The sequence below is a fragment of the Sapajus apella genome, unplaced genomic scaffold, assembly GCF_009761245.1.
Source record: "Sapajus apella isolate SASKATOON/1434 unplaced genomic scaffold, GSC_monkey_1.0 scaffold236, whole genome shotgun sequence".
NCBI lineage: Eukaryota > Metazoa > Chordata > Mammalia > Primates > Cebidae > Sapajus > Sapajus apella.
This window is the reverse complement of record NW_022437176.1, coordinates 404,516-431,825: the sequence shown is the minus strand read 5'-3', so window position 1 is coordinate 431,825 and position 27,310 is coordinate 404,516. Positions and strand designations below refer to the sequence as shown.

General features: G+C 49.7%; 2 pseudogenes; one reads left to right on the top strand and one right to left on the bottom strand.

The window, feature by feature from the left end:
• Positions 1-774: 774 nt before the first annotated feature.
• On the bottom strand, positions 775-24,275 carry LOC116544917 (annotated as a pseudogene).
• Positions 24,274-27,309, top strand: LOC116544923 (annotated as a pseudogene).
• The last annotated feature ends 1 nt before the right edge of the window (position 27,310 follows it).

Below are 27,310 nucleotides of genomic sequence, written 5' to 3'. Positions count from 1 at the left end.
TTTTCTCTTCTGTCACGTCACCTCCACTTCCCCTCCCTGAGCTCCCGTGCCTCCCTGAATGTCTTCAGTCCCAGCTCTGCTGTCTGCACTGTAAGTGACAATTCACTCCTCTGCCCTTCCCATGAGACCAGAAGCCCTTTGAGAGCTGACTCTGCGTCTGGCCACTCTGTTTCCTTAGAGTTCAGGATGGCACCTGACACCTTCCCCAGCATTTATTGAGTGCTGACTGCTGGCCAAGACTGCACTCAGCCCTTTACAGATGTCTATTAACATAAGATGATCTTCAAGGACATAAGGTCATCTTCAAGGACATATTGGAGACAAGGTGAGGTTGGGCTGGGGGCACAGACTTGAAGGTCAGGTCAGGTGGATTTGGATCTGGCTCTGCATGTACTGGCTGGGTGGTCTTTGTCAAGTTACTAAGCTCTGGTGCCTCAGTTTCCCATGTAAAGTGGAGGTAATGATAGCACCCATCTCATGGGGCTGTTTTGAGAATTTAAAGAGTGAATATATAGAAAGGGCTTAAAATCATGTCAGATGCAGGGTAAGTATTGGCTATGACTATTGTCCGTGTTTTATAGATGAGGAAATGGAGAGTAGGAAAGTCACTTACTTCAGCTCTCAGCCATGAGGTGGTAGAGTCAGAACGTGAAGCCAAGATCTACCTAATCCTGAAACACTCCCCTTACTGATTACAGCAGGGCCTCAGGGACTTCATCCTCTTTAGCCTCAGTGTCCCCATCTGTAAGGTGCAGGGGCTGGAGGGGAGGACGCCTAGAGCTCCAGTGCTAACACTCTTGCCTTCCTGAGATTCTCAGTGTGAATTCCAGACTTGGAACTGGTCTTGAAGGCTATGGGCTCCCCTTGTGCTTTCAGAACAGGATCCCAGGCACAGTCCTGGTTATGTGGCAGATTTCTGGTAGGCAGTGGTTGGCAGGTTGGCTTGAAGTGAAGTGGTCTGGATTTAGCAGGTGAGGCTTTGGGGGAGATGCTTCTGTGGAGGCCCCCAGAATTGGAGTGTGCTGAAACAGGCCCCAATAAACCTGTGGTGAGAAGTCATAGGCAAAACATGTAGGACCATGTCCTTCTGCAAGAGGCCAGGAGACAGTATCCCTTTCAGAGCTGGAGCAGCTGGTGCAGACCATTTTCTGCAGAGGCCCCTGCGGGGTGGGGTGAATGCTCTGAGCTGAGATGGGAAAAATCAGATTCTACTGGGGGGGCCCTACTGTGTGCCCAAGGCTTTCCGAACCCTGCCTCATTATTACCCCTTACCCTCTGCAGGTGGTGAGTTCCCAAATCCAGCTACCCCTTGACGTCTTCCCTAGCCTGACTCAGGGCCCCCACCCCATCTCTCATCAGCATTTCAGCAGCCTCCTTGCTGGGTGCCTGTTGCAGCCCATGTAGATCATGCAGATGAAGTCAGACAGGGGCTCTTCCCCAAACCCAAATCAGGTCATGTCCTCTCCTGGCTTCACATGGCCTCCTGTGCTGGGAGACGGCAGCCCCTGTGGTCTGCTGCCTTGCCTCCCTCTACACAAGCTGGCCTCCTTGCTGCTCTGAAAATGCACGAAACTCATCACTGTGGGTCTTGGTCGTTTGACATCCCCTCAGTCAGGAAGGCTCTGAGTGTCACATGCCTGGCTCTGTTGTTTTGTTTTTCTAATATCAGCCTAAATGTCAGCACATCAGTGAGGCCCTCTGGGAACTTCTATGGAAAGGAGCTCTGCCTCTAGTGTGAGTGCTCTCAGTTCATCTCACAGCTTCCTTTTCAGGCTCTGTACTGTGCGTGGAGGACCCAGCAGTGAGCAGGACACGTCCTTGTTCTTAGATCCTTGTGTGTCCTGTTGATGAGTAATGATGAGAACATTAGATCCCATTGATTAGAAGGAGGAAAAGAAAAAAATGAGAAAAAAATAAAAAGAAAAGGGATGATGAGGACCAATATTAGCCAGGACAGACCGACAGACAGACAGACAGACACACACACGCACATCTCTTTTAAAAAAAAAAAACAACTGATTGTGCCACACAGGAAGAACACAGGTTGCCATGGAAACAGGTAATGGGGACCTCACCTATTGTGGGGGTTAAGGAGTGCATCCATATTTCTATCTAAGCGTGGCATTAAAATATTGAAATGATGGGGCTTTCGTTTCCTCCAAGATAGAGTCTCCCCAGTCCTCTTAGGTCTTCCCCATGACAACTGAAAAGCCATGGAACATAACCCAGCAGTAGGCACAGGAAGGCTGAAGGACAGAGGCACGGCAGACTGCCTGGAAGCTCAGAATGTGAGGAATGGCACAGTGGCGAGCTCCCTGCCTTTTCTTATTGTTTCCCTTATATCCTGGACAGAGTGCTGCTTAACTCCCTATCCTAGAACGGCCAACAGACACAGACCTGAAAAGCACCAATTAAACCTATTGCTCTGTGCAGAGGACTTGGTTTTACCAAGGAAACCTAATGACAGGAAATATTTTTATCAAATCCTGCCCTACTCCAGTCCAACACCAACAGAAAAACTGCTCTTTCCCCACTCCTTCTGCTCTGCATTTTGAGCAGGACCAAGCAGCAAGCTGATGCTCCATCCGTTCCCAGTTACCCTGCACATAGCAGGCATAGATAGATGCTCTGACTCCCCTGCCAGGGTGATGTCAGCAGGTCCAGCCATGAGCTGAACCTCCACTTCCAATTGGCAGTACTGAGACTTATGCGGGTGATGCACTGTGGGGCTATTTACACTTGACACCTTCAACCCCCATCTAACTGGCAATCATCAGTGTGTCTAGAGAAAAACTGCCTGTACCCCAACCTGGCATCCATAAAGCAGAACAAGGTGGTAGGAGGTATGGCTGGTTCGCATTCTGCTTCTCCTGCCCCTCTCTTGATGTCAGCAGGTCCCAGTGGGAAACTGAGCTTCTGCCTCTACCCAGCAGCAACCAAGTGATACGAGTCATCCCTCAGCTCCCTCTGCCTCTGCTATCAGCAGGCCACAGTGGGAAGCTGAGCTTCCCACAGTGGGAAGTAGAGCCGACCCCATCTTTGCAGGTGGCCCGAGGGGAGCCGAACACTCCTATCTATTTGGCCCTCTCATTAAAAGTGTGGGAAAAACATCCGAGTCTTATAATATTCAAAATGCTCAGAATACAATAGAAAAATATCACTTATTATACCAAGAATAGGAAAATCACAACTGGAATGAGAAAAGATAATCAACAGATGCCAACATTGAGTTGAATCACATGTTGGATGATCTAACAAGTACTCTAAAGCAGCCATCATAAAAATGATTCAATAAGCGATTATGGATGATCTTGAAACAAGTGAAAAGCAAAACATTTCAGCAAAGAAATAATAAACAGAACAAAATGGAAATTATGGTACTGAAATATACAGCGACAAAATAAAAAGCTCAATGGATGGCTCAACAGTGGAGATGATGGAGGATTGAACCAGTGAACTTGAGGAAAGATCAATAGAATTTACCCAGCCTAAGAGCAGAGAGAAAATAAAATGAAAAATAAAAAGCCAAAGTCTCAGAGACCTGTGGACATCAGTACAATAGCTCTCAGTCATATTGTTGGAGTCTCAAAAGGCAAGGAGAGTGGGACTGAAAGAGTATTTGAAGAAATAATGGCTAACACTCCCCCAATTTAGAGAAGGACACATACCCTAACTATTCAAGAAGCTGAATAAATCCTAAGTAGCCTAAATCCAAAGAAATTCTTTTCAGATGGTGTGGTTGCTCATGCTTGTAATCCCAGCACTTTGGGAGGCCGAGGCAGGTGAACTGCTTTAGTCCAGGAGTTTGAGACAAGCCTGGGCAACATGCTGAAACCCTGTCTCTCAAAAAATACAAAAACTAGCCAAGCATGGTGGCATGTGCCTGTAGTCCCAGCTTTCTGGGAGACTGAGGTAGGAGGATTGCTTGAGCCCAGGAGATCAAGGCTGCAGTGAGTCGTATGTGTGCCACTGCACACCAGCCCAGGTAACAGAGTGAGACTCTGTCTCAAAAATAAAGAAATTCATGTCAAGCCACATTATAATTAAATATCTGAAAATGAAAGACAGTGAAACATCTTGAACACAGTCAGAAAGAAACTACATGTTACTTCTAAGTTACACCAATTTGAATGATAGCTGGTGTCTCTTTTGATACCAAAGAGGCTCAAATTAAGTGGCACAATAGTTTTCAGGTACAGAGAGAAAAGAACCGTCAACAGCAAATTCTACATCTGGTGAAAAGTAGTAAGGGGAAAATAAAGGCATTCTCAGATGAAGAAAAATTAAGAGAATTTGTTGCTAGCAAATACACACTTAAAGAATAGCTAAAGGGAGTTCTCTGAACAGAAAGGACATGATAATGGAAAAAAACTTGAAATTTCAGAGAGAATGAAGATTCTAAGAATGGGGGGAGGAGTAAACAGAGTAGACTCTCCTTTTTCTTATGAGTTTCTTAATTCATATTTGCTGGTTGAAGCAAAAATTAAAAACCATCTAATGTGGTATATAATGTATGTAAAGGAAGTGGTTTATGATTATCCTTATAAAGCATTTAAAGAGATCCAAACAGGAGTAAGGGGTCTATGCTTTGCTCACAGTGTTAAAACATCAATGCCAGTAGAACAGGATGAGTTATGCATATATTTTGCAATATTTAAAGAAAACACTAAGAAAATTATATGAGAAATTATTTTCATATTCTCAGGAACACTATAAATAAATCAATACAGAATCCTAAAAGTGTTTAGGTAACCCACAAGAAGTTAAGAAAATAGATACAGAGGAATAAGAAACAAAGAAAATAAATAGAAAACAAAAAATAAAACAGCAGATTTAAGTGCTAACATATCAGCAATTAAATGCAAATTGTCTCAAAGTATCAATTAACAGATATTGACCGAGTGGATCAAAACGAGCAAATAAACACAGCGACAATACCAACAACAAAACCTCACACAATCCAACAATATGCTGCATTCAAATAAATCACTGCAAATGCAACAACATAAGTAGATAGAAATTAAAAGAATGGAAAGAGATACACCATGAAAATGTTGATAAGAAAAGCAAGAGTGGCTATATTAATATCAGATAAAGTAGACTTTGGAACAAATAAAATTGCTAGAGAGAAAGAGGAACATTACCTAATGATAAAATGATTCATTCACCAAGAAGATATAACCATCCTAAGTGTGTATGCATTAAATAATAGCAACTCAAAATGCATGAAGCAAAACTGATAAAGCTGAACAGAGTAACAGGCAAATCAAAAAATGTAGTTGGAGATTTCAATACTCCATTCCTAGCAATTGATAAAACTAATAGATAGATCATCAGTAAAGCTTTACATGAGAACAACATGATCAAGATCTGTGGTTCCCAACCTTTCTGGTATCAGGGACTGGTTTCATGGAAGACAATTTTTCCATGGACACAGATGTAGTGGGGAGAATAGTTTGGGGATGAAGCTGTTATGTTCACACTCAGGATAATCTAATGCTGCTGATCTGGAAGGAGATGGAGTTCAGGCAGTAATGCTTACTTGCCAATAACTCACCTCTTGCTGCGCAGCCTGGTTCCTAACAGGCCATGATCAACACCAGTCTGTGGCCCAGGGGGTGGGAACCCCTAATCAAGAGGGTCTGATTTACATGTACAAAATACTCCAACCCAAACAGAAGAATACACATTTATTTTCAAGTGCCCATGAAACACTCACTAAGACTATACCCTGTGCCATAAATAACAAAAATCAAAATTTGAAAGTTAACGAATGAGTTCAATAGCCAAATGGAGGAGACAGAGGAAAGAGTCAGTCATCTTGGATACAGAACAATAGAAATTACTCAATCTGAACCACAGAAAGAAAATATACCGGGAGAAAAAAAGAACAGAGCACCAGGGACCTATGGGACTATAACTTGAGAACTAACAGTCATCAGAGTCCCAAGAAGAGAAAAAAAAGGAGGTGGGGACTGAAAAATGACTCAGAGTAATAATGGCTGAAAACTTCCTAAATTTGGCAAAAGACATAAACCTATAGATTCAAGAAGCCGAGTGAACCCCAAACAGGATAATTTCAAAAGATATTCACACCAAGACACATCATAGTCAAAATTCTGAAAATTAAAGACAAAGAAAATATCTTGAAAGCAGTGAGAGAGAAATGACACCTTATCTGTAGGGGAAAAATATTGGAACAAAGAAGGATTTCTCATCGGAAACTATGGAGGCTAGATACAAGTGGCTCAACATTTTTCAAGTGTTGAAAGAAAAGAACTGTCGACCCAGAATCCTATATCCAGGGAAAATATCCTTCATAAATGAAGAGGAAATTGACATTTTCAGATGAAGGAAAACTAAGATGATTTGTTACTAGCAGAAACATACCCAAAAGAATGGCTAAAACATTCCCTAAATCGAGAAGAAACAGTAAAAAAAGGAATCATGGAATACCGGGAAGAAGAAAGAACACAATAAACAAAAATAAAGGTAAATATAATGAACGTTTATTCTCCCCTTAAGTTTTCTAAATTGTATTTGATGGTTGAAAAAATAATAGCACTTTCTGATGTGGTTCTAAATGTATATAGGAGAAATGATTAAGAAATTTATGTTATTAATGAGGAGAGTAAAGGGAGGCGAGGTTTCTATACTTCACTCAAATTGGCAAAATGATGACACTGGTAGACTGTGATAAATTATATATATATATATATATATATATAAATAAAATGTAACTGAGAGTAACCACTAGAGACACTATACAAAGAGATAGACTCAAAACCAGTATAGGTAAGTCAAAATTCAAAGTTTAAAAACACTATTCACATAACCCACAGGAAGCAGAAGAAAGAAACAACAGATATCGGTCTGTAGTTTTCTTTTTGTGAAAGTAACATGTGTTTCTTCAACTGAAAAATGAGGAAATCATAGGCTCCACGTCATAGGGAGGGTTGTGGTTGTGAGGTTTAAGGTACTTCATATAAAACAAATGCATTAATGCCTGGCACTTATAGTATGTAATTCGCATATAATAAATGATTCCTATAATTTTGTTTAATAACATAGTGTCACTTCCTAATTTAAGGTCGCCCTGGACTGCAGTCTGAATCAACCTATTGTTTTTGTAGGATTTAAATTTATAAGTTCCAAAATTGATATGAAACAGTTTACAGTTATACATTGGATGAAATGAATTTACAGAAATCAGGATGTTGGGGGAAATGAGCAAGAGGAACCCAGTCTGCTCCTCTGCTGGAGGAGGGGTCTGTCAGGGACAGTGTGGACAGGCAGGAATGCCCACCAGGAAGGAGGCTCAGTGGTGCCCTGGAAGAAGGGGTGATTCCATTCAAAGGGGTAGAGAGGATTCCTGGGATCAGAGGTGGCAAATAAGTCTGGTCAGAGTTATTTCAGCCCTGCTGCTGACCATGAGGAGACTTTGGGAAATCACTCAATGTCTCAAGGCCTCAGTTTCTCCATCTGTGAAATGGTCTTATGAAGCCCCTCTGTGTGATTGGTGCAGGGCTGTGTTGGGACTTATAGGAGGTGCTCACCTCCCAGCACGGCCCTTGGCACAGGTCAGGGAAAAATGTATTAATTCCCTCCTCTCCCTCCATCCTTGGGCCTGGGGGATGAGCAGGATTTCTCCAGATGGAGAAGATCTGGGAAAGGCATTCCAGGTGCAGGGAACAGCCTATGCAAAGGCCTGGGAGCCAGGAGCACGTGAAAGCACTTGGAGTGTCAGGGTGTCAGGGGTGACATACAGGCCTGGTCTGGGGGCAGTGGGCCCTGGATGCCACCACCCAGGATGGCAGTGTGAGGGTACTGGGAGTGACAGCAGAGTGCAGAGACCCTCCACCCTCCTTTGGGGCCCAGTCTCTGCCTGGGGAGAGAGTGCAGCTGGCCAGTTTCCCAGGACCCACCAGCCAGGCAAGGGTAGAGAAGTGGAACCAACAAAAACACATCAGAAACAATCATCAGAAAGACGAGGTCCATGCCCAGCCAAACTCCAGCCCTGAGCTCTTGGAATGATTTGCTGCTGTAACCCAGCACTGGAAATTTGGGCAGTTTAGAAGGGTTTGGCCCGTTTTTATTCTGGCATAAAGGGCTGGATCTCATTAAGTTCACTTCAAATGCCAACTGGGGAATAAAGGAGGCCAAATCTCCTGATGAGCCTGGGCCTGGCACCAGCACAGGGCAGATGTGGGGGAACAGCCAGAGGCACGCTGTGGGGACACAGGAGGCTGGGTTCTCAGCTCTGCCCCCGTGAGCTGTGTGACTTGGGGTACACTGCCTAACCTCTGTGCCCACCCTCCTCCTGCAAGACAGAGTTGATGCTCATGGCTGTCATGCAGGGCAGCAGCACAGACTGAAGGAGGCAGCTCAGAGGCAGCCTCAGCTTCTTCACACCTGGGCTTCACTCTGTCTCCTGTTCCCTGGGAAGTTTCATTCTTCTCTCCAATTCCCCCTTCCACCCACTCAGGACCTGTGCCCTCATTCATCAGGCATGGGATTATTCTCCATCAGCCCTAAGCCCCCCTTCCTTGGAGCATTTATTCACCACCCAGCTCTCCCTCAGCCCCCCACCCATGCATGACTCTGGCTTCTGCTGTGAGCAGCCAGGATTCCTCCTGTGCGCATAAAGGGGGCTGGGTGGTTTAAAGAGCCCAGTGTGACTTCATTTAGGCCTCAAGTCCCCCAGGTCCCACCCAGCTTCCTCCTCCCAGGTCACTCAGGGGCAGGGCATTAATGGGTAGACCCTGGGGGAATCCACAGCCGCCCATCAGATGGGAGCCTGCCATATCTCAGTGGCATCAGTGTGACCTGGGCCAGATCACCTGTCCTGGCTCTGCCCAGGAAGTCCTTCACCTCTGGGCATGGGGAGCTGTCTGAGCCTCCCTGTGGCTCTGGGCTGGGAAGAGCCTCTGCCTCTGGCCAGTCTGCAGGGAACAGAGGTCGTTATCCATTCTGCTTCTCACAAATTAAGATCCATCAGCATCACTTAGACCTGACTGGTGGGTGAGTCTCCCTTGGTCTAGATTCAACTTCCTGTCTTTTTCCTGTCCCACTTTGATTTTGGTTCCTCTGTCCTTTCCTGTGTTCTTTATTTTGGACAGAAGTGGCCGTGAGGCTTCTGGCTTCAAAGCCTGATTACAGTCTGGCATTGTCTGGGTGCCCCATGTGGGAGCACGTCTGGCCAGCCATGTCCTTTTTAGCTCATCTGTTGCCCCTTCTCTCAGACCTTTTCTCCTTCATTTCATTAATTTTCTTTTTTTGAGATGGAGTCTCACTCTGTAACCCATGCTGGAGTCCACCGGTGCACAAAAATTAGCTCGGCATGGTGGCAGGCACCTGTAATCCTCATGCCACTGCACTCCAGCCTGGGCAACAGAGTGAGACTTGGTCTCAAAAAACAAATTAGGCCTAATCTTTATTTACAGTTTACTCTTTAGCTTTCGAAAAAGCAGATTTTTTTTTTTTTTTTGAATCAGAGTCTTGCACTGTTGCCTGGGGTTGGAGTGCAGTAGCACAGTCTCGGCTCACTGCAACCTCTGCCTCCTTGGTTCAAGTGATTCTCCTGCCTCAGCCTCCCAAGTAGTTCGGATTATAGGCACCCACCACCACGCCCAGCTAATTCTTTTGTATTTTTAGTAGAGACAGATTTCACTATGTTGGTCAGCGTGGTCTCAAACTCCTGATTTCATGATCTGCCTGACTCAGACTCCTAAAGTGCTGGGATTACAGGTGTGAGCCACCTTGCCTAGGCCATCAAAGCAGTTAACTAGCATTTAGAGAGTAGATGGCCAGGTGTGGCTCAGGCCTGTAATCCCATCATCCGTTTGGGAGGCCAAGGTGGGAGATCACTCTAGGCCAAGAGTTTGAGACCGGACTGGCTAACATAGTGAGACCTCCCTCTCTGTGGGGGAAAAATAGTCAAGTGTGGTGGTGCAAATCTGTAGTCCTAGTTACTTGAGAGGCTGCAGCAGAACTGCTTGAGCCCAAGAGACTGAGGCTGCAGTGACCTGTGATCATGCCACTGAACGCCAACCTGGATGACAGAGCAAGACCCTGACTCAAAAATAAATAATATCAAATAGACGGTAGAACCTTATGAACTTTTCACCCTTTCCACAGGTCTATAGGTGCCTGCAAGAAATAGTGAATGTTACAGGTAGACATTTTTCATTGCAATATAACTGGGATACCATTTATAACCATGTTACTGCGCAGACATAGAATGAAAAGCAAGTTGGCTAGGGATATAGCAAAAATTCAGGCATCATGTAGATGGCTGAATTTGAAGGACTTTTTCTGTTCTTTTTATTTATTTATTTATTTTTTTGAGATGCAGTCTTTCTCTTTTGCCCAGACTGGAGCACAATCTTGGCTTACTGCCACCTCTGCCTCCTGGATTCAAGTGGTTTTCATGTTTCAGCCTCCTGAGTAGCTGGGATTATAGGTGCACATCATCATGTCAGCTAATTTCTGTATTTTTAGTAGAGACAGGGTTTCACCATGTTGGCTAGGCTGGTCTTGAATTCCTGACCTTAGGTAATCTGCCTGTCTCAGCCTCCCAAAGTGTTGGAATTGCAGGCATGAGCCACCGCGCCTGGCCAAAATATATTTATTGTATAAAAAAGAAAGTTTTCCTTGTGCCATGTTCTAGTCATAGCTAAAAGATTCCTAAAATAAGCCTTGTTCTTTCTTCTTCTTTTTCTTCTGCTCTAGAGCAGTTAGAAAGAGTCTTGTTCTTTACAAGGCTTATTTTAGGAATCTCTTTTTTAAGTGGAGTTCTGTACTGTTGCCCCGGCTGTAGGGCAGTGGCGTGATCTCGGCTCACTGCAATCTCCATCTCCTGGGTTCAAGCAATTGTCCTGCCTCAGCCTCCCTAGTAGCTGGGACTACAGGGGTGCACCACCTCACCCAGCTAACTTTTTTGTATTTTTAGTAGAGATGGAGTTTCACCATGTTGGCAAGAATAGTCTTGATCTCCTGACCTCGTGATCTGCCCATCTCAGCCTCCCAAAGTGATGTGATTATAGGCATGAGCCACTGTGCCTGGCCAAGAGCCTTGTTCTTAACCCAAAGAGGCCTCTTCAAAAATTTCTATATCAGTGAGACTAATTAAACTGGAAAAGATCATCAACTAAATGATAAAGCAAGGTAAAGCCTTTTGCTAATTATTTTTGAATAATTTATTCTTGGGCTCCCTATGACTTGTTGAGGAATTGCGAGATACTGGGAAGTCTCTAATTAGGTAGTTTTAGAATAAACAGAAGTATGAACATTCATATACATTAGATTTGAAGACAACTACTTTTAACAGCATCTTGGTGGGAGTTATTTATTATGTGTCTTACTTTGAACAGAGATCATGCACATTGATTAGCTCAATAGTGTTCTTGTCCTCGTATAGTGAAGGAAATGTATGCAAGGTAAGGATGAATGTGGTTGCAGGGAGATCCAGGCACAGGTATTTGGCTTCACTATTGGTTGCAATGTGAATTATGGACTGTGGGCAAATGAACTTACCACTTTGTGAATGGCCCTTAGAGAGGGAATCCTAAAAAGATCCCAGGACTTCCAGTAGTCACATAGGAGATTGAGTCTCCAAGGGAATAGATTCCTAGAGAACACAGAGACACTTAGGTTAGCTAAAGAAGATGAAAAGGCCAGCACAGTGGCTCACACCTATAATCCCAGCACTTTTGAAGGCTGAGGTGGTGGATCACCTGAGGTCGGGAGTTCAAGACCAGCCTGACCAACATGGAGAAACCCCATCTCTACTAAAAATACAAAAAATTACCTGGGCGTTGTGGTGCATGCCTACGATCACTGTTACTCAAGAGGCTAAGGCAGGAGAATTGCTTGAACCTGGGAGGTAGAGGTTGTGGTGAGCCAAGATAGAGCCATTGCACTCCAGCCTGGGCAACAAGAGCAAAACTCCATCACAAAAAATTTAAAAAAAAGAAGAAAAAGAAGATGAAAAAGGAGGGTGGGCAGAGTGCTTTATAGCTGTAATCTCAACATTTTGGGAGGCCAAGGCAGGAGGATCACTTGAGCCCAGGAGATTGAGGCTGGGCTGATGACATACTGAGACCCCCGTCTCTTCAAAAAATAAAAAAATAAAAAACCCAATTGGGTATGGTGGCATGTGCCTGTGGTTTTGGCTACTCTGGAAGCTGAGGTGGGAGGAGGTGAGACTCACATAAGCCTGGGGAGGTGAGACTCTGTTGAAAAGAAAGAAGAGGAGGAGGAAGAGGAAGGAGGAGGAGGAAGAGGAGGAGAAGGAGGAGGAGGAGAAGGAGGAGGAGAAGGAGGAAGAGAAGAAGAAGGAGAAGGAGGAGGAGGAGAAGGGGGAGAAGGAAGAGGAGGAAGAAGAGGAGAAGAAGAAGGAGAAGAAGAAAAGGAGGAGGAGAAGAAGGAGGAGAAGAAGAGAAGGAGGAGGAGGAGAARGAGAAGGAGGAGGAGGTAAAGGAGGAGGAGGAAAAGGAGGAGGAGGGGAAGGAGGAGGGGGAGGAAGAGAAGAAGGAGGAGGAGAAAGAGAAAAATGAGGAGGAGAAGGAGGAGGAGTAGAAAGAGAAGGAGGAGGAGGAGGAGGAGGAGAGGAGGAGAAGAAGGAGGAGGAGAAGCAAGAGGAGAAGGAGAAGAAAAGGAGGAGGAGAAGAAGGAGGAGAAGGAGGAGGAGGAGAAAGAAATGGAGAAGGAGGAGATGAAAGAGAAGGAGGAGAAGAAGGAGAAGGAGGAGAAAAAGGAGAAGAAAAAGGAGGAGGAGAAGGAGGAGGAGGAGGTAAAGGAGGAGGAGGAAGAGGAGGAGTAGGAGAAGGAGGAGGGGGAGGAAGAGAAGAAGGAGGAGAAGAAGGAGGAGTAGAAAGAGAAGGAGAAGGAGGAGAAGAAGAAGATGGAGAAGAAGAAAGAAGCAGCAGCAGCAGAAACAGAAGAAGCAGAAACAGAAACAAAAGATGAGGCAGCAGCAGCAGCAGAAGGAGGAGAATCACTTGAGCTGGGGAGGTGAGACTCTGTTGAAAAAGAGAAGGAGGAGGAGGAAGAGGAGTAAAAAGGATGAGGAGGAGAAAGAGGAGGAAGAAGTAGGAAAAGAAAAAGGAGGAAGAAGAAGGGGAAGAAGAAATAGAAGAAGAAAAAGGAGAAGAAATAGAAGAAGTGGTCTCTGAGTAGCCATGAGGAGTAGGAAGAAAACCCAACCTACCTCTCACTGGGTCCATGGGGAAAACATTAAGGCAGAGAAGGTCTTCTGAGAGAGACTAGGTTTGGTGAGTAAGAGATTTGAAAAGCTAGAAGGAAAGGAGGATATTTAAGTTACTCTTACTTCATAATATATAACCCCAAAACTTTAGGCGCCTAAAATAACAATCTTGCTGGGTGTGGTGGCTCATGTCTGTAATCCCGGCACTTTGGGAGGCTGACATGGGCGGATCACCTGAGGTAGAGAGTTTGAGAGCAGTCTGACCAACATGGAGAAACCCATCTCTATTAAAAACACAAAATTTCTTGGGTGTGGGGAGTGGGCAGTTTCTCACCTGGGGGAAGGTGTAGCTTGTAGAGCACCTTGAGCTTCTCTGTCAGGTCCCTGTGGTACATCCTGCCTGTGGAGAAGGCCAGGGAGGGGCTGGCAAGATGGCTGCAGAGCCCCTTGCAGGGGGTCTGAGTGGGACCCTCTTCAAAGCCTGTGCAGCCTGACTCCCTCCTGGAGAGGTCACGGGGCGAGTCCCAGGCCTCCTGTCTCCCTGGCACCCTGTTGGGAAGGCTCAGCCCTTCCCTGGGGCTGGCAGACCAGTTTCTAGCAGCCCCAGACTGCATGGGGTAGGGAGACAAGGCTCCTGCTGGACCCCAACTTGGCTTCCGTGGGTAAACTGTTATTCCTGCATCTAGGGCCAGGGGCTCAAGCTGCCCCAGCTTGATGCAGTAGGGACAGACCAGAGATGCTGGCATTTGGAAGCCTTCCTGGGAAAGGGTGTGGGAGGGTCAGGCCCCTGGTAGCCCCTGCAGGCACTCATCCCCACCACAAACTCCTTGAAGTTCATCAGCGAGTCCTTGTTTTGTCCAGGAGCTGGCACATGTGCCCTGCCAGCACAGGCATGTGGGAGCCACAGGCCCAGGGTGTCAGGCTGGCAAAGAGTTCCTGGAACTGGCTGGCATCAATCCCATACTGCTCCAGGAAGGGCAGGCTGGGATCCTGACGGCCGACCACCTTGCGGCTGCACTCCCAGGACTGGCTAGTCAGGTGCTTGGCATGTGGGACATGGTGTGGTAAGATGGCCCAGCCACTAAGCCCGAGGGTTGAGGGGACCTATAGGCTGGTGGTGCATCCACCCTCCCCCTCCGTCCAACCCTGCAGAGCCCTGAGGTGGTGAGCACTGGCCAGAAACTGCAGCACCTCCCAGAAACTCTCAGGGTATCTTCAGCCCCTCATAACAGATGGGGAGAGGGTCGGCTGAAAAATACAGCCCTCGGCAGCCTGCAGGGGGCAGAGCTGGTCTGTTGGCCCCAGAGAAGGGCTGAGCATTCCTGTCAGGGCTCCAGGGAAACAAGAGGCCTGAGACTTGCTCTTGCTCCTATGACCTCTCCAGGAGGCAAGCAGAGCTGGCTTAAGTGTTGTGACACGAGGATCAGAGCACAGCGGCCACCTTCAGCACTGAAACTGAGGCAGCTGGAAAGGTGGATGGGAACTGGCAACAAGAACAGAAAGGCGGTCATTTCAACCATCAAGGCTGGGTCTTTTGCTAAAAGCACAAGAAAAAATTCTCTTGCACTGGGATTCCTGAGAAGAGTGGCCCTGGGGCTGTGATGACAGTCCTGCCTTGGTGTAGAAAGAGCAGTGCAGAGGACATCAGAGGTGGGGGAGCCTGAGGGCACATTTGGGCACCTGGGTCCAGCCATGTCTAAAGCTGTGCATTGCTAGACTTTTCAGTTACAAGGGCAATACATTCCCTCTTCTGTGTAAGATGACAAGTGGATTTTCTGCCATTTAAGAGGTGCTGCCTAAACTCCAAGAAGGATGTGATTGTACCACATGAGATTCAGGGTAACTGCCTCTGAGGATGCACTTGGGGGATACACTTAAATCTATTTATTTTCTGGGAGGAAGCTAGGATGCTAGGAAGGGGTCCTGCCCTGGCTCTGGGCTGTCACCTAACACCATGTAAAGGTCCTCCAACTCTTCATTTGAGAAACTGATGTCCACAGTTATAGCTCAGACCTAGAAGGAAGGAGGAACAAGGGGTATGGCTGGATCGCAAGCTCCTGCCACAGAAGTACAGCACTCTGTGAGAGTATTCTCAGTGGATGAGAGCAAGGGTGTGAAGCACCCTCTAAGTGGCCCAGCACTTGAGGGCGGACCCTTCAGGAGGGGGAGGCCACAGCCCATCCCTGGCCCCCCACCCACCATCAGCTCACACTCCCGGGCTCCTTCTCAGGATGGGCTTTGGGGAAACTTTCTCTCCTCAACGTGCAGTAGAGGTCGCAGGGTGAGAGATGCTCACTTAGCTCCTGTCATCTGGATTCCTGCAGAGAACCTGGTGCCAGCTCTGCGGAAAGAGCCTAGAACCTGCCAGCCAATGCTCCTTTGCTTTAATTGGCTGAAGCAGCGAGTCTCTGGTGCTGTGACCCAATGTCCTCACAGTGTCCTACAAGCCTGCAGGAGGGTTGGAAACATGAAAACAATGGAAGAAGTCCCTGCCTATGGGGACAGAGACCATGAACTGGTCTTAGAGCACAGGGTGGCAGGGAGGGCCTGTCCCCTCCAGAGACATGGACAGAGCTTGTGGCAGAGACATGGTGTCTGGAGTGTGTGAAGGGTGGCGGGATGTTACCTGGGAGTGGGACAGGGAACACATGGCATAGCCAAGCTGGGAAGACTTGGCCCAGAGGGCATGTGGTCTTCAGGGTGGGAGATGTCTGAGAAACTTCTTGGTGACTTGCCCATCAGCAGAGAAAAGTAACTGGGACCTCTCCCCACCTTCTCATCTACACCTCTGGATCCCAGTCCCATAAATCCTACCAAGATGTACATACCAAGTAGTACAGGAGACTTGGTGTGGTGGAGCCCTGCACCCACCCTGCTCTGTGGAGAGGGCACCACTGCCCCCAGGCCCAGCCCCTGCCCAGCCCCACTGACACCCATGCCACATTCCTCTTGGCTGTGTCCTCCAAGGACTGGATCACTTTCAGCCTCTGTTTAAGCCACATCTGCTCAATGTCTTCGGCCCTTAGGCTGCTGAATTTCTACAGGCAGAGGTGATGGTGAGATGAAGCCAACTGCAGTGCAGAGGGTTGCCACCTGCCCGTAGCCAAACCAACCAACATGCCAGATGGAGCGGGCCAGCCAAACTGGCGCTACTGATTGCTGACCTCAGGACACTTTCAGAAGCTGAATTATGTCCACCTCTGGAGGGGGTCATCTCTTCGTGTCAGCAAGGCATGAAGGTGTGGGATAGGAGGAGAAACACTCTGCTTATTGACCACATTATCCAGGTATCTGCAAAGGGCAGAGGACAAGAGTCCAGACCACACCCAGGCAAAGGGAGCCTCCTTCCCACAGCTGAGTGATACGGAGGGACCGAATCTTCACACAGACTCCTAACAAGGAGCATGCTGAGGACTGGGCACCCTCCAGGAGGGCAGAGGTGTGCCCTGGCAGGGCCCCCAGTAAGTTGGGGAACTCTCTACTGGGCAGTGTCCCCCATGAGGCCTGAGGATGCTGGGCTGTTTTCTGAGGGGAGGACAATATCCCTTGAGCAGGAACCCTTTATAACTCCAGACCCTACCCAGTTGGAAAGATGACAACTTCCTCCCTTTGACAGGGCCCTGGGGACGTGGGACCCCCCCACCTTGGCCAAGAAAAATCAGGGATCAAAGGCTGAGTCACAGGAGAAAGTCTGGGAGGGTGGGGAGGCCTGCTGCAGCCCAGGGAATCAGCTTCTCCAGGGACAGTCTTGGAGACAGAGCCCCACCTGTGTCAGCTGACCTAGCCTCACCAGAGCTCATGGCCTCCCTGGCTCTCTGGGCTGAGCCTGACACTCAGGTGGGAGGAGGTAGCTGACTTCCCATGTCCATGACCCTGGTCCTATCCCCAGTCAGACCCTCTGCTCTGGAGGAGGCCCAATCTGCCTGTTGTAGAAGGGACAGGAAAACCAGCCACAGACTCCGGCCGCAGGCTGTGTCTTTACATTAGCATGGGACAAAAGCTACTATGGTCCACAGTAGGGAGGTGACAACCCTGCTGGATCTACAGAGTCCCAGGCAGCACCTGACCTGGTCACAGGCAAGTGGCAGCATTTCCAGGCTGTTCCTGGGGGGTGGGGGCACTCTAAGCCGGGCAAATATGCTATGTAGGAGGGTGGGATTCCACAGAGCTCTGGGCAGGGCAGAGTGCAGCCAGAAGGAGCCGGGGCTTGAAGGCCAGACTGGGGTCTCAGACAGTGCCTTTGTACAGAGGACCCAGGCGAGGGGCAGGGCCAGGTTTGATGAGTCCTGTGGGATACAGGTGGGTCAAAGACCTGAGAGAGGAATCCCAGGGAAAGGGCATGGTGGGCCAGGGGCTGGATCCCAGACAGAATCTGCAAGGGATGGTATGTGGGGACTAAGGAGGGGGTGGAGGGGCTGGGATGATGCTGGGTCTTTGGCACAACAAGCCGGACATCAGCTCATCCAGCTGTTCCAGGGGGCCCAGGGCAGGCCTGCTCCCTCCAGGGCATGGGGGCTGCAATGCAGCTGAGCTTGGGGAGGTAGGATGGGGACCACCTGGTGGATATAGGAAAAGTCCAGCTATGCCACCAACGGGAATTGTGGTCACTGGATCTTGGCTCTGCTCCCAGGAGAAGCATCCCCATCCCCAGATCGGATTGGCAGCTCTTCAGCCAGAACGCTCTGCCTGCAGTGTCTGCTTTATTCCTCCCAGCTCCTATCACTGAATGCTGCTTCATCTCCCACTAGAAAGGAGCCAGCTCCTGACCCCAGAGTGCCCCCAGGTCCAGCCATGGCCTAGCACTTGGTAGGCACAGTCACTGCATGCTGACTGGACTGTGCCCAGGGCTGCTGAGAGGCTCTGCTGTGAGCCCCCTGAAGGAGAAGGAGCCCAGCACGTCACCTGCCCAGCATGGTCATGGCCTCGCCCTCATGATTGCAGACCAGCAGCTGCTCCATGTTGGTGTCCAGGACTGCCAAGGCCACCTGCAGTATCACCTTGATGCCCTCATAGAAGAAGCAGTTGACAATGACCACAGCACTCTCGAAGTTCATGATGCCGAGGAAGAGGGTTAGGAACCAGGACAGCAAGATGTCGGAGATCATCCCTAGGTCCTGCATCTTCTCTGAGAGCTGCGGCAGGAAGTCTCTTGTGAGCTCTTTGAAGATCCCTTGGTACACCAGGTCTCCTTCGGGCAGGACAAGCAAGGTGATGGTGAGCTCACCCATGGCCTGGGCAGGCCCTTGCCTGGAGCTTACCATCCCTGCCAGCTCTTCAGTGAAGGCTGAAGGGGACTTGGAGTGCCAGCAGAAAACAAGAACAGAAAAACCCTTCAAGTCTTCTCTCAAATCTCCCAAACCACTGGGCAAAATAACTGTTTCTTCCACTACACTTGACTTTTATTTTGGGGAAATACTGATTTCTCCCTAAGGCATGAGAGGTAAACAGTGGCTCTGTGTCCCATTCTGATGACTGTGAACAGATGGAACTCTGAAGGACCCCAACAGTGGTAACTCCAAACACCAGACGGCAAGGGAAGGACAGGGTAACACACTTAAATATGAACTTTATTAATTACTCTTGCAAGTCCATTTCCATTTAATAACAGATTTTACTGGATGTGAGTTCAGTAAAGTTGAGCATCAGGTTACATGGGGGATATATACTCTCTAGCTTTGACGTTTGAAATTTTCTATCATCAAAAAGTTGACAGAAAGTTAGATGGATGGGAATTTAGGATCTGAGGGGACTTTTATAAACCATCGAATGTGGAATACTACCCTCTAACTCCTAGGGAACCCAAGTGAAGCCTGGAGCTTGGCCTGGGAAGGGCTGCCACCTTCATGGAACCACCAGGCACCTGGAGATTCAAGCAAGGCAGCACCCGGGACACTTACCCACCACCCTGATGTAGTAGTAGTTGGGTGGCATGCACTTGCACAGGGCCACCAAGAGCCAGAAGGCCTTCTCCTCGCTGCCATAGAGCAGGAACACCAAGGCCACGATGTTCATTGCCTGCTGGGCACAGAGACAGCTGGGAAAGGCTTGCACTGCTGGCCAGCAAATAAAACTGTCTCTCCCCACCCCTCCCAGCTACCGCCTCCCTGCAAGGGCCCATATGATCTCCTTTTTGTTGTTGTTGTTATTTATTTATTTGTTTTTGAGATGGATTTTTGCTCTTGTCACGGGCTGGAGTGCAGTGGCACAATCTCGGCTCACTATAACCTCTACCTCCCTGGCTCAAGTGATTCTCCTGCCTCAGCCTTCTGAATAGCTGGTATTACAGGTGCCTGCCATGACACCAAGCTAATTTTTTGTAATTTTGGTAGAGACGGGGTTTTGCCATGTTGGCCAGACTGGTTTTGAACTCCTGACCTCAGGTGATCTATCCGCCTTGGCTTCCCAAAGTGCTAGGCTTACAGGTGTGGGATTACGGCCGTTGCTATTTTTATTATTTTTCAGGTTCTCATGGTGAAGATTAACGGCCTCCTTCTACAAGCAAGTCTGCCTCCTCAGGAAGGTTGGGCATCCGGTAATGAGAAACTGCCCCTGCCCAACTCTGGGAAATGTCAAAAGGCAATTTGTAGGAAATGGATTTAACAGAGAGTCAGCCAGGTTCTTCAAACTGGGTCAGAAGGCACTGGGAAACCAGAGAAGGTGGACATGAACACATCACACTTCTGTGGAGCAGTGTCTGGTGTTAGGGGTGGGACGCATGACCAAGTTGATGTGGAGGGGAGCCACATGGCCAGAGCCCCACACCAAGGCCACTCACTGGGCGCAGAACTAGGACCACACACGGCCATAGCTGCTAACAAGACCTTTAAGGCAAACAGAAAGCTATTTGACTTGGCCAGAAACATGCCTAGATTTAAAATCAAAAGCTACCAGGAATGCCAACCTAAAGCACAATTAGATATGTTCATGCCCATCACTGTAACAGTAACATTAACAGAATATAGCAAGTGTTGATAGGGTGTGGAAAAATCAAAACCCTTGTGAATTGCTGGTGGGAATATAAAATGGTGCAGCTCCTGGGGAAGAAGTATGGAGTTCCTCAAAAAATTAAAAATAGGCCAGGGCACAGTAGCTCACACCTTGTAATCCCAGCACTCTAGGAGGCTGAGGGGGGTGGTTCACTTGAGCTCAGGAGTTCAACCCCAGCCTGGGCCCCACAGTGAGACCCTTTCTCTACAAAAAATAGCTAGGCGTGGTGGTGTGCACCTGTAGTCCCAGGTACCCAGGAAGATGAGGTGGGAGGATTGATTGAGCCCAGTAGGTGGAGGCTGCAGTGAGCCATGATCATGCCACTGAGCTCCAGTGTGCGCAACAGAAGGAGATGCTGTCTCAAAAAAAAAAAAAAAAAAAAAAAAAAAAGGCCAGACATGGTGGCTGGTGGCTCATGCCTGTAATCCCAGCACTTTGAGAAGCTGAGGCAGAAAGATCACTTGAGCCTAGGAGTTTGAGGCCAGCCTGGACAAGACAGCGAGACCCCATCTCAAGAAAAAATTATTCAGATGTGGTGGCACATGCCTATAGTCCCAGCCGCTTGGGAGGCTGAGGAAGGAGGATCCATTGGTCCCAGGAGCTTGAGACCAGCCTGGACAACACAGCAAGACCCTGTCTCCAAAATAAATAAATAAACAAATAAAGAAAATAAATTTAAAATAGAACTACTGGCCAGGTGCAGTGGCTCATGCCTGTAATCCCAGCACTTTGGGAGGTGAGGTGAGTGGATCACCTAAGGTCAGGAGTTCAAGATCAGCCTGGCAAACATGGCAAAATCCCATCTCTGCTAAAAATACAAAACATTAGCCAGGTATGGTGGCACATGCCTGTAATCCTAGCTACTCAGGAGACTGAGGCAGGAGAATCACCTGAACTCAGGAGGCAGAGGTTGCAGTGAGCCGAAATTGAATGATTGCACTCCAGTCTGGGCAGCAAGAGTGAAATTTCATCACAAAAAAAAAAAAAAGAAAAAGAAAAAGAAAATGTGGTCTATATGTACAATAGCATACGATTCAGCCTTAGAAAGAAAGGAAATTCTGACACATTCATATGACATGGATGACCCTTGAAGATATCACGCTAAATGAAATAACCCAGACACAGAAAGGCAAATACTATATTATTTCACTTATATGAGACACAGTCGTCAAATTCATAGCAATGGAAAGCAGAACAATGGTTGCTAATGGTGGCTGGGGCATGTTTAATGGGCACAGAACTTTGGTTCTGCAAGATGAAAAGAGGTCTGGAGGTGAACGGCAGTGATGGCTGCACAACAGTGTGAATGTGCTTAAAGCACTGAGCTGTACACTTAAAAATGGTGATGGTGGGACATTTTATGTTATGTATGCTTATTTTACCAAACAGAAAACAATCAAATGCTGCCGGGACTCAGACCAGAGTACAAAGAAGACAACTTCTATGTGGCATGGGGATGAGATGAGCAATTAATACTGTTTTAAAATTCTATCTTTTTCTGCAGCTGGGCTCCTTCCTCGAGACATGAGGCACAGTCATGGCACAGGCCTGGGACCACAGCGACCTGCTCCTGTGAACCTCTGGTGGCAGATGCTGTCTCTGGGCCCTTGCCAGTCCCCTTACCTGGCAGTAGCTGATGGTGGGCTTTCAGAAGGCACAGGCGGTCAGCACCTGCCGGAGGGTGGCAATCCCGAGCTCATTCTGGAAGGCAGGGAGCTCAGGCATGGAACAGTGTAGGTCTCGCTCGATCTCCTCCATGGCAGCTCATTGTAGTAGCTTGGATGAGTCTCCATCTCATTCCAGGCCCCTGGTGAGACATGGGTTCCAGCTGTCTCTCTCTTTCTGGTACTCTGAAAGTAGTAACAGGGCAGCTTGGAGACACCAGTGCCCCACAGAGAGGTAGGACTTGGGGTCAAGCACAAGTTGCAAGGCAAGGTTTCCCTCGTGCTCCTGGGGAGGTTGCTCTACCCAAAAGTTCAACTGGCTGACTTGCCTCTCCCAGGGGCCATGGGTATGAATGCTGTCAGAGTCTGTCCCCAGGAAAGGAGGTCTCTAAAGGCCTGTTTCCCTCCCACTGTGAGTGGGAGGGCACCACCCGGCCAGCAGAGTGCCCAGCTCCCAGCCTCTGTCTCTCATGCTCCTCCCGGTTAGGCCCCTGCCCACAGCCCAGAGCCCAGCTCCTGGCTGTGTGAAACAGCCGGGAGCTCCTGCCTGGCCAACTCCAGGCTGGCTCAGGACCAGACAAGCTCACATGGGGAGAACTTGGGGGGCTGTGACTGGCTGAGCTGAGGCAGTGGGGCAGTGGGGGTGCATCCCACTCACCAGAGAAGAGGAGTCACAGCTCTCCCCGGAGGCTCTCAGGGATGCCCTTCAGGACCAGTGCCCCTGTCTTGGCTGTGCAGTACATGCACACATGGCACCCATACTCGAAGAAGTGGATACGCCATGATTCCTCTTTCATCTTCTCTTTAGCCTGAGGGAAAAGCACATCAGGGAGACTGGGGGCTGAAGCACATCTGAGTGCTGAGCCCTAGGCCACGGGAAAGCCTCATGAACACCCCAGACAGTGCTGGCGAGCAAGTGTCCTCCCTCACGATTCCTGGGAAAGACCAGCCTGTGCTGAGCCACACTTTCCAAGGCTCATGAGACCAGCTCCTCAGTGGGAGGGCCCTTCCCTTCAGAGGCTGAGAGCCCGTGGGTTTCAGCACCACTGAGCAGGGCAGTGGAGCCGCCCAGAGAGCGCCTGCTCCATCCCACGCTGCTGGGGCACAGCCTGGGTGGGCACTGCACAGTGGTGGGTCCAGGGTCCTGAGGGAAGGCACAGGGCCGGGACTGGCTCCAGCCTCCCTCCTGAGGGCTCAGCTCTAGACGGAGGCTGGAGTGCTGGTGCTCAGGACTCACTCCCTTGGCTCCAAGGTCCTCCATGGACGAGTTTTTCTGGAAGAGCTTGAGCAGGCCCTGGGACATGGAAGGCACCTCTGGCGCACAGACGCTCTGGTGGCTGTTGGGGGGAGAGGCTCGGCTGGTGGGCTGCTCTGCCACCTCCTGAGGAGCTGGGGAAGACTAGGAAATAAAACGGGGAAGGGGACACCCTAACCACTGCACTGCCAGGCAGCCTCTGATGCAGCTGTCCATCCAGAGCTGGACCATGGCCTGGTGCAGGAAGGGCCATGGGGTGAAAGGCGCATGAAGAGCCCGTCTGGTTGGGTAGGAGGCTGTGGCTGCAGTTCAGCCCTCAGCTCCTCTTTGGCTGCTGGACATGGAGTCCTCAGTAACCAAATCCACCCTCCCAAGTGAGTCAATCTCAGGGAGCAGGTTTTGGGCTCACCCGTGGGTCCTTTTCTGAGGGAGGTCAGTGCAAAGGCCAGGAGAGGCCCTATCTTAATGTGGAGACACACGCCTGTCCACTCGCAGGCCCACACTTCTTGGGCTGCACAGAGGGCTGGGGCGATGGCCTGTGATGTTGGTCTGAGCTCAGGGTGGGTTTGGGGTGACTGTGTCACCCAGTTGCCACCAAGGAAACAAATGGCCCTTCTACAGGAGTGGGATAATCCAAGGAGCATGCAAAAGTGTTGAGATACTCCAGGGAGCATGCAAAGTCTGCTGCAGCCATCATGGTGCCACACAGCCCTGAGTGACACTGTCTTGGCAGAAAGCAAAGCCCAGTGCGGGAGAGCCCAGGGCCAGCTGACTGCCTGGGCTTCTTGGCTCTGCAGGTTGTCACCTCCCCACGGTGGCTCCAGCCTGGGTTGGGTTCTGTACTCCTCACACCCTCCTGCTGGCTCTGGTCCTGTGGCCAAGGTCCCACTCCACCCAGGGCCGGGGAAGCAGCCAGGGTGCTGGGCACCCTCCTAAAACACTTCACATTCCGTGTTTTTTGAGAGAGCCATGATCTTGACCATGATGGTTTCATGAGGGTATACGTGTTAAGACGTACCAAATTGTTCTCCTTAAATATGTAAAGTGAATTACTGGGACATGCACGTTCTGGCCGAAGGGGGGTAAATTTCCCAACTCCAGGAATTTGTGGCGGAGAGAGCAGATAACTGCAGCTCTCCCGGCACCCCAATGCTCGCACCATGTCAAGGCGCAAGCAGGCGAAACCCCAGCACATCAACTCCGAGGAGGACCAGGGCGAGCAGCAGCCACAGCAGGCAAACCCAGAGTTTGCAGATGTGGCCCCAGCGGCACCCGTGTTGGGGGAGCCTTGTGCTCCAGTGAACCACCCAGGGAATGATGATGAGGTGAATGAGGATGAAGCCACAGTAAAGCGGCTTTGTTGGGAGGAGACGCACGTCTGCGAGAAATGCTGCACAGAGTTCTTCAGCATCTCTGAGTTCCTGGAACATAAGAAAAATTGAACTAAAAAATACACCTGTCCTCATCATGAATGACAGTGAGGGCCCGGTACCTTCAGAAAACTTCTCTGGAGCTGTACTGAGCCAACAGTTCCCCAGTCCCAGCAGTAAGGACAGTCACAGGGAGAATGATGGCAGCTCAGGGGACATGAAGGAGAAGCCAGATGTGGAGTCTGTGATGTACCTAAAGACAGAGACAGCCCTGCCACTCCCCCTCCACCCCAGGATATAAGCTATTTACCCAAAGGCAAAGTGGCCAACACTAACATGACCTTGCAGGCACTATGGGGCACCAAGCTGGCGGTGAATCAGCAGAGTGTGGATGCCCTTCCTGCCTCTGTGCCCAGTGCCAACAGCATCCCGTGGGTCCTGGAGCAGATCTTGTGTTTGCAGCAGCAGCAGCTCCAGCAGATCCAGCTTACTGAGCAGATCCGTATCCAGGTGAACATGTGGGCCTCCCACCCCCTCCACTCGAGAGGGGCAGGGGCCGAAACGCTGAAGACCCTGAGCAGCCACGTGTCCCAGCGGTGTCTGCAGCTGTGGCTCTGCTCAGCCAGAAAGCTGGAAGCCAAGGCCTGTCTCTGGATGCCTTGAAACAAGCCAAGCTACCTCACGCCAACATCCCTACTGCTACCAGCTCCCTGCCCAGGGCTGGCACCCTTCACTCTGAAGCCGGATGGAACCCGGGTGCTCCTGAACGTCATGTCCTGCCTCCTGAGTGCTTTGCTTCCTCAGGCCCGGGGTTCAGTGCTCTTCCAGAACCCTTTCTCCACCATGGTGCTAGACACATCCAAGAAGGGGAAGGGGAAGGGGAAGCCCCCAAACGTCTTCACGGTGAAGGTCAAACCCAAGGACGAGGCAGTCCTCCACAAGCACAAGTGTAAGTACTGTAGCAAGGTTTTCGGGACTGACAGCTCCTTGCAGATCTACCTCCACTCCCACACTGGAGAGAGACCCTTTGTGTGCTCTGTCTGTGGTCATCGCTTCACCACCAAGGGCAACCTTAAGGTGAACTTTCACCGACATCCCCAGGTGAAGGCAAACCCCCAGCTGTTTGCCAAGTTCCAGGACAAAGTGGCGGCAGGCAACAGCACCCGCTGTGTGCTCTCTGTACCTGACCCCATAGATGATTCGAGTCTTTCCTTAGACAGCAAACCTGTCCTTGTAACCCCCTCCGTAGGACTACCTCAGAATCTCTCTTTGGGGACTAATGCCAAGGATCTCTCGGATGGCCCCTTGCCCAGTGACCTGCAGCCTGGGCCTTCTCCAGACAGTGATGGTGGACCCACACTCCCTGTAGTGGGACCAGACCATCATTCCCCAAGGGCTGGTGGCTTCCACGGGAGTGGGACCCCTGAGCCAGGGTCAGAGACCCTGAAACTGCAGCAGCTGGTGGAGAACATTGACAAGGCCACTACAGATCCCAATGAATGTCTTATTTGCCACCATGTCCTAAGCTGCCAGAACTTCCTCAAGATGCATTACTGCATCCACAATGAGGAGAGACCGTTCCAGTGTAAGATCTGTGGCCAAGCCTTTTCTACCAAAGGAAACCTGAAGACACACCTTGGGGTTCACCAAACCAACACGTCCATTAAGACTCAGCATTCGTGCCTCATCTGCCAGAAGAAGTTCACCAACGCCGTGATGCTGCAGCAGCATATTCGCATGCACATGGGCGGTCAGATTCCCAACACGCCCCTGCCGGAGAATCCCTGTGACTTTACGGGTCCCGAGCCAATGACAGTGGGTGAGAATGGCAGCACCGGTGCCATCTGTCGTGATAATGTCATCGAAAGCATCGATGTAGACGAAGTTGGCTCCCAGGAGGCTCCCGGCTGCTCCTCGAAGGTCCCCACACCTCTTCCCAGCATCCACTTGGCATCACCCACACTAGGGTTTGCCACGATGGCTTCCTTAGATGCCCCAGGGAAAGCGGGCCCTGCCCCTTTTAACCTGCAGCGCCAGGGCGGCAGAGAAAACGGTTCTGTGGAGAGCAACGGCTTGACCAACGACTCGTCCTCACTGATGGGATACCAGGAGTATCAGAGCCGGAGCCCAGACATCCTGGAAACACGTCCTTCCAGGCACTTTCCCGGCCAATAGTCAAGCCGAAAGCATCAGGTCAAAGTCTCCCGATGCTGGGCGCAAAGCAGAGAGCTCCGAGAACAGCCGCACTGGGATGGAAGGTCGGAACAGTCTCCCTTCCACGTTTATCCGAGCCCAGCAGACCTAGGTCAAGGTTGAAGTTCCTGGCACGTTTGTGGGACCCTCAACCTTGTCCCCAGGGATGGCCCCTTTGTCAGCAGCCCGGCCACGCCGACAGGCCACGCAGCGTGGCTGCACACGGCGTGGGAAGAACTTCTCGTCCGCCAGCACTCTTCAGACCCACGAGCGGACTCACACTGGGGAGAAGCCTTTTGTGTGCAACATTTGTGGGCGAGCTTTTGCCACCAAAGGCAACTTGAAGGTTCACTACATGACACACGGAGCCATCAATAACTCGGCCCGCCGTGGAAGGAAGCTGGCCATCGAGAACACCATGGCTCTGTTAGGTACGGAGGGAAAAGGTCTCAGAAATATTTCCCAAGGAAATCCTGGCCCCTTCCGTGAGCGTGGACCCTGTTGTGTGGAACCAGTACACCAGCATGCTCAACGGCGGTCTGGCCCTGAAGACCAATGACATCTCTGTGACTGACGGCGTTCCCAAACACGTTTCCTCACTTATCGGAAGAAAACAAGATTTTGGTCAGCTAAG